Raw genomic sequence first — 8,162 nt, forward strand, 5'->3', positions numbered from 1 at the left:
CAGAGTGAGAGAAAAGCTGCCAAATCTAAAGCAGAGAATGAGGCTAAGGTATCTGGGGAGCCAGTTTTCAGAAGAGAGATCAACACAAACCCGGGCTCCTGTCCATGGAGTAGGGTTTGAGCCATTACCCGAGAAAAGAGCAGGTCCGGGCAGGTGGGATGAGAAGAGGATATTTTTGCCAGCACAGCTTGAACACAGGAGTAACCCTGGGTCTGGAGCACTGAGGAGGGGCTCTACACCTGGACCCAGCAGAGCACTCTGGCTTTGACTGTTAGGGTTGGGGGAAGCCACAGACCAGACAAAGAGGTTTGGGTGTGCATCCCAACAGAAACAGGAAATCATAACCACAGGCCCTGTTGGAGGGAGGGTGGGACTAGGTATAACTCCATCAGCTCCTGCAGAGCTGGGACCTGCCCTGACCCTGACAAGTTCTCTCACAGGGGGCCTGGAGGACTTTGTGGGTTAGAAAAGAGTATCATTTAGAGAACACTTATCCTTTCTAGAGCTTCAGTTACCCTTCTGAGGTTATTCAAACAAATCAAGAGATTATTTTCCCAAGTACCTGGGAACGTGTCACACACAGATTCCCACAGAACTCGGAGAGCCTAGTCCTCAAGTAGAAGGGTTTGTGCCAAACAGCACACACATTCTACTCAGTTGCTAAGTGGTGGGAGGTGTTCTGCTCTGTTCCTTTCTTTGGCTCTCCTAATCATAACACAGCTCTAAGTTGAATAAACTTCTTTCCCCTATAACCAGAAATGAGATCTTAGTACCTTGGGAAATAAATGAAGCTATCAGCAAGAAATAAAAACAGCGCTTTAAACAAAATATCCATACTTAAGGCTGTTTCATGTCCATTGAGAAACAATCTAATCTCATACACTCCATGTGGTTGTCATTAACTATAAAAAGTTAAAAAGAAAAAGTTTTCTGGTCTCCTTTCCTCCTGAGAATCTTCAGCAATTTGATCTATTTCTTTTTTTTTTTTTTAAGTTAACATTGCTCTAATTCTGTGCCAAGCACTGTTCTAGCATTTTACAAATATTGTCTTTTTTACTTTTACTTTTGGATGAACCCTTAAGCTATATCCCTCTGTGAAAAAGGGTCTGACTCAATGTGTTCCCGTATTATCATTGCAAAGTCATTTTCCCCAACTCTTTACTGTCTACACTTGTGAAGAAGAAAATCTCAAAATAGGCATTCCCTTTGGAGCTTAGCCACTTTTGTCCTATTCCTACCTGTTACCATTAATGAGCTGCAACCATGGCAAGTTGGTGCAGCTTTGGGCTTTAGCTGAAAGGGTAGTGTTGGGAGTTCCCAGTGTAACACTGGTAGTTGTCTATAATTCTGTGACAATACTCCTTAGACAGTGGGGGGACATGGGCCGGTGGAGATGAGGAGCAGACAGCGAGTGCCAGGATAAATGAGTGCACGGGGAAGACTAACCTTGCAGTGGCATCTGGAAGAGATGGGGGATAGGAGCCATTTCATCAGGGAAGCCAACTAGAATGTTGTTGCACAAAAGGCAGATGATGGATGACAATGGTCTGGACTAAGGCAGGAAGGGATGTTATGAAATATGAAAATCCTAAGGATAGGAAGGACTAAAAGTCTTCCAGGCATGGGACATTGAGATGGGGAGAATGAGGGCTGATGCAGATCAGAGAGCCAGTTTGGGATACAGAAGGATGTATTCTGTTTGGGTGTGATGCTTTTCAGCTGCTGTGGGACATATGTGGAGATACAGTGGAGATAATGAAACTGGGGAGTTGGGGCAACATGCAACAGATAAATAATGTGATTACATAAGGGACATTACTCACTAATATAACCCAAGGACTAAGAAAAGTACTGAGCCCATACCGGGGGCTCAGTAAACATTTGTTGGCTGAATCATCAGCATAAGGGTAATCGAAGCTCTTTAAATCTTTTTTTATTTATGATAGTCACAGAGAGAGAGAGAGAGAGAGAGAGGCAGAGACATAGGCAGAGGGAGAAGCAGGCTCCATGCACCAGGAGCCCAACGTGGGATTCGATCCCAGGTCTCCAGGATCACACCCTGGGCCAAAGGCAGGCGCCAAACCGCTGCACCACTCAGGGATCCTGATCGAAGCTCTTTAAATATGTACCTCTGGATTAGTTCACCGAGAGAATGAGAGCAAGGAGAAATGAGCAGAATCTCAGAAAGGGTGGAGGAGAACTCAGAAGAAAGCCATCAAAGAGTCCCAGAGTTGCAGGTGTGTGAGGTCTGGAATGAGGTGTCAGCAGGTGAGATTCTGAAGAAGATCCAAGAGAATGAAGTCTGAGGCAGGGACTTGGTATCATAGTTACTCTGATGCTTTCTGGCTATAAGGGGGACACCACATTTCATGGGCTTAGTGATGGACTGGTCTAGAAGCTGTCATTCACCAAGAGGCAAGGAAAAAATGTGTGTGGCCTTAGGACCAGAAAGGGACCTGAAGAAGCTGGGAAAGCTGTGATGAATCCTTAGGAGAGTAATAAAAGGGTCACCAGGTGGGGCTTAGTAGGAAGACAAACTGTGAGCTTGTGGTGGGGTGGGGGGAAGCAATGTCCAGGGCAGGACCAGGGACAGGCGAGTCACTCACCTTGGAGGACTCTGGCAATGTCAATGACTTCTTCCCTGAGAAGCACTTGGTTAAGTTACCACCAAATGCTGCTGCAGATTTGTCCTGGAGGGCCAGCTTGTAAGGCACCGGCTCATTTGCCTATGGGTGGGAGCCTGGGGACTAAGATGGCACTTAATAGGGACACCTGGCTGGCTCAGTCAGTAGAGTAGGTGACTTGATCTTGGGGTTGCAAGTTCAAGCCACATGTTGGGGAGATTACTTAAAAATAATTTTTTAAAAAAAGATGGTACCTTATAGATTTTGTATGACTCTCACACCCATTTGTTTACTCTTTTCCTCCATTCATTCCTTCACTTATAGCCATTACTGAATGTCTAAGTGCCAGGCAAACATGAGGAAAGCAGTGCCTCCTTCCACCCCCACCACCCCCTCCGGGCTCTGTAAATCTGTATGATTTACAGAGCAATCTTACCCCATCACTGTGCTTCCCAGAAGTCCTGTGTGACCGAGTTCTGAACCGAACCCTGCTCTGGTGCAGCAGGTGGGCAGGATGGAAGGGAACAGAGAGGCAATCTCTGGGCCAAGAAAAAGCATGTTTGCTAGTGTAAGGCCTGAAACCTGCTTATTTTGGTAAGTTTTAACTGTCTTTTAGTTCCTGGGTTTGGTTCCATCTTCTCTCTCCTTAGGCTTTTGGCTCCAGCTCTTTTAAAATCTATAGTCTGTCTTGGTTGAGCCAAAGAGAACAAGAGAGTGGAATTGAATGTTCAGACTCTTTGGGTCAGAGAGAAAGTCAGGCAGTGATCCCTGGGACCAGGTGCCACAGGCATAGCACCAAATTGGAGAGAAAATCTTAGATAGAAGGGGTGTACCTGGAGGCCCCCTACAGTGCTTTCCTGTTCTATTCTGGGAAGCTCTTGTTTCCCTCTAAGAATGGAAGCTGTTCTGTACAAGGAACCTATAGCCTTCTCCTAGGAGCATAGTACTAAGCTAGGGTGGGAGAGGGTATATTGATGGCTGCTGCACTTTCCTTCTCTCCCATCCTGAGGCACCCGCTTGGGAACTGACCAGAAAGTCTCCCAGGAGTAGGAGCTCTGGTGCTGCAGGGGAGGAGGGGAATAGCTTATGAGTGGCCCTGAGAGTCAGCCCTGAAAGGGAGGAAACCTGTTCTCTGCATTAGCTCCTTCAGGTCCAGTTGGTGCTGCTTCCTGGGGCTTCAAGATGCTGCAGCCAGAGGGGGAGACGGGGTAGAGAGAGGGCAGGGAGTGGGGGGCTGAAGGAGACAGGCACTGGCTCTGACCACACGGGGCCCCTCCTACCTGCACCTTTTCGCTGCCCACTTTCTCCCGCTATCCTAGCAACAGGACCCACTTTGTAGGACCATCTGTGATCGCCTCCGTCTCTGCCCCACTGCTTAGCACCCCTTAGAAGGTGTCGACCTGGTGGTGATGAGATGGGTCTGGTGATCAAAGCAGAGACAGAGAAGCCCTGGGAACTCCCAGAGTTGGGGACAAAGACTCCTTCAAGTACAAAGGGAACTCCCTGAACGCAGTTCTCCACGGGGCTGGGGCAATCTGCCAGGAACGGGGGAGGGCTCTTCCCACCCAGCCTCGGTCCCTAAATAACCTCCAGAGCCTCCGGCCGCCTCTGCTGCTATCCTAGCGTGGGCCTCAGGGGGGCGCTGCTCCCCTCTGATGGCCTGGCTAAAGGCGGCGGGACTGGGCTCCCAGCTCACTGAAGTCCCTGGAAAGGAAGCAGGGTCACCAGAATGAGGAGCACGCCAACTTATCACCCTGTGCTTCCTCCTGGCCTCAGGCAGGCTGTGCCCCTGGGCCGCCGGCCTTCAGGTCTCGCCGACGGTCGGTGAGGGTCCGCTCCGCCCCCGCCCGGCCAGCAGGCCCAGGTGAGCCCCCAGCGAGGGGGGCGGGGCCGGCCCTTCTGCCCGGATGTTCCCACGCCCCGTCTCCGGGCGCGCACCTGCTTCTGGCTTTCCTGTCTGCTCCTTGGTCTCGCATCTCTCTCTCTCTCTCTCTCTCTCTCTCTCTCTCTCTCTCTCTCTCACACACACACACACACACACACACACACACACACTCACTCACTCACTCACTCACTCCTGACAACTGCATTAAGCACGACCGGCCTGTCCCTCGCTCCACCCACCCCTTGTCCACCCCATCTTTCTCTGGTCCCTGCCTGCCTCGCAGGCTGCCCTCTCTCCTATCCCCTGGTTAACCAGCTGTGTAAAGAGCTGCCAGGGCTGGGCTGATGGATGGGCCCTTCCCCAGCTTCCCTTCCATCCCCTCCCTGCCAGCCCTGTCTCCTCACCTCACCTTCTAATACATATTTTATCATCAGGGAAGGGCACCAGGAGGAAAGGACCTTCTGGATAAGCAAGTGGAGGTGGGTGGGGGAGATAATGGGGGGATGCGGGCAGCTCCTGCAGATAAGGATTTCCTCAGCTCCCCGGAGAGGGCTACATGAATGAGGGAGAAAGGTCCTGATCCTTCTGTCCTGACTGAGCAAAGACTGGAGCTGGGAGGTGGGTGGGCAGGGAGGGCAGTGTGTAAAAGGCCTGCAGCCTTAGAGCAGCCAGAACTAAGTTTGCATCTCAACCCTGACAGTTATTAAAATGACTGCACGACCTTGGGCACGTATGCTTCAGTTTCTCCATCTGAAAAGTGTAGGTCAAACCATCTAGGATGTCTTGCACCCAGTGTAAGCTCAGTAGATTTGGGCTCCTATCCCTGCTATTAGGGTGCTGGGTCACCCTGTTCCCCTGAAATCTCTCACCTGCATCCTGGATTCCACCCAAGAAAACCTATTCCTACCTGCCCTCTATGTACCAGGCACATTCATGCCACAGTGCTATGTAATCCTTCCTTTTATAATTAGGAAAGCAGGAACTCAGAGAGGTTAAAGTGACCAGTGTATTAATAGAAGACCAAGGCAGAACTGAGAAGCCTGAATCCAGAGCCCCTGTATCTGCCATGCCAGCTGGCAGCAGGTTGCTGGAAAAGCTGAGCAAAGGTTTGCTGAGAAATTGAACCGGGCAGAGCTTCCAAGAGGCCTGAGTGGGGGGTGAGAACCCCAACTCTGCTACTGGTCACTTGCTGGGTGACCTCGGGGAAGTCCTTTTCCCTCTCTGAGCCTTAGCTTCCATTTCCTCATCTTGCCAGGGTGTAGGGCAGAAATGGACTGCATCCTTTGTGAGGTCTCATTCCACCCAGAACACTGTTCCTCACCCTGCAAAGGGACCCAACAATATGATAAAGAGTGGGGCTGCAGCTGAAGGCTGGTCATAGGGTGGAAATCTTGTCCTTCATTTTCCCCACCCTCCATTTCCTTCCTTTTCCCAACCCCCATCATGTCGCTTGGGGTCTATAATCAATGAGTCGTAAAATGAGAAAGTATCAGGAACTAGCAAAGCATGGAGAGCAGCTGGGGCAGCCTCGGCAGCCCCGAGTGTGATGGACTGCCAGCCCTTCACCTCAGCCCAGCCTCCCACACCTGACTTGACTCAAGCCAGCCAGCCAGCCAAGACTCACTCAGCCTTGGGGGCACGGGGGTGCAGCTGAGACCAGAGTGGGGAGGCAGGCCTATTTTCAATGAGTCCAAAAGCCTCACCTTACACAGAGCAATGAAATCTATGTGTATTGACATGGAAAGACACATCCAGGATGTATGGTTGAATCATAAAAGCAGGTTTCATGATCTCACCTATAAAGTGATCCCACCTATGTTATTATGTAGAACTGTTTGTACGAACGTAAAAATATAGGCAGAGAGACTCCAAACTGTAAATAGCAGTTACTTCTGGGAGTAATAGAATAGGGGAAACACTCACTTTCTACTTTGTACACTTTTCCTTTGTTGGACTTTTTTTTTTTAAGATTTTATTTATTTATTTATTTATTCATGAGAGAGAGAGGCAGAGACACAGGCAGAGGGAGAAGCAGGCTCCTTGCCAGGAAGGACCCTGATGCAGGACTCGATCCTGGGACTCCAGTATCACGCCCTGGGCCAAAGGCAGGCACTGAACTGCTGAGGCCCCCAGGGATCCTCATCCTTTGTTGGATTTTTTTTTTTTTAGGATTTATTTATTTATGATAGACATAGAGAGAGAGAAAGGGAGGCAGAGACACAGGAGGGGGGAGAAGTAGGCTCCATGCAGGAGCCTGACGTGGGACTCAATCCCAGGTCTCCAGGATCACGCCCTGGGCTGCAGGCGGCGCCAAACCGCGGCGCCACCCGGGCTGCCCCCTTTGCTGGATTCTTAAGGCAAGCATATATTGTTTTTATAATAATTTTTAAAAGATAATTTTGTTTATTTTTTTAAAGATTTTTTTTTTAATTTATTTATTTATGATAGTCATCAGAGAGAGAGAGAGAGAGAGGCAGAGACATAGGCACGGGGAGAAGCAGGCTCCATGCACCGGGAGCCCGATGTGGGATTCGATCCCGGGTCTCCAGGATCGCGCCCTGGGCCAAAGGCAGGCGCCAAACCGCTGCGCCACCCAGGGATCCCTTTTTTAAAGATTTTTATTTATTTATTCATAGAGACACACACAGAGAGAGGCAGAGACACAGGCAGAGGGAGAAGCAGGCCCCGTGCAGAGAGCCCTACGTGGGACTCAATCCAGGGTCTCCAGGATCACGCCCTGGGCTGCAGGCGGCGCTAAACCGCTGCGCCACCGGGGCTGCCCAAAAAATCATTTTATATTAAAGATATTTCCACTATGCAAAGGAAAGCCTTGCAGAAGTATGCACGGGCTAATGAAAATGCTCAGTGTCTTTGCTTCAGGCTGGAATTGTATCAACCTAGGGTGGCAGGGCCTGCAAACTCCTGCTGATCCAAAGCACTAGATCTAAAATCAAAGCACAGAGTTTGATTTCTTAGAAGAGAAAATCCACAGTCCCTTAAGTTTAAGGGATCCCTTAATAGTAACAATAATCCCTTAAGTTTGCTTTATAAAGGGCAGCCCCAGTGGCCCCACGGTTTAGTGCCGTCTTCAGCCCAGGATATGATCCTGGAGGCCTGGGATCTCGTCCCTCTTCTCCCTCTGCCTGTGTCTCTGTTTCTCTCTATCATGAATAAATAAATAAAAATATTTTTTAAAAAAAGTTTGGTTTATAAAGACTAAATCTGTCCAAATATATGATTCTTTAAGACAAAGGGGGATGGTAAAAGAGGTCCTTGGTATCCGCAGCCCAAAGAGTGAGTGTGGTGCAACCACTCTTCCCCAAAGGGACTAAGCTTCCTCTGACCAGCCCGAGGCTCCGATGGCCTATAGGAGTATTTAGGAATGACTCTCCAGGATCCCTTGGCTCCTTGCCTTCCAACTTTCTCCTGCAACCAAGCCCAGGGCATGCAAGGACTCTCCCTGAGCCAGAGACCCAGGCATGCAGTAGGGGAAGGTAACAAAGGGACTGGTGGGTTTTAGCCTACAAGGAAATGGATATTTGAGGGTGGAGAAGATGGAGGAGTTGGGTGGGAGGGAGGAGGGCTGTGGGAGGTCACTCTGGCTATGAGGCTCTCTTTCCCTCTTTTGAGGAGTCAGTACACGGACCGGAAGA

The sequence above is a fragment of the Nyctereutes procyonoides genome, unplaced genomic scaffold (assembly GCF_905146905.1).
Source record: "Nyctereutes procyonoides isolate TBG_1078 unplaced genomic scaffold, NYPRO_anot_genome, whole genome shotgun sequence".
NCBI lineage: Eukaryota > Metazoa > Chordata > Mammalia > Carnivora > Canidae > Nyctereutes > Nyctereutes procyonoides.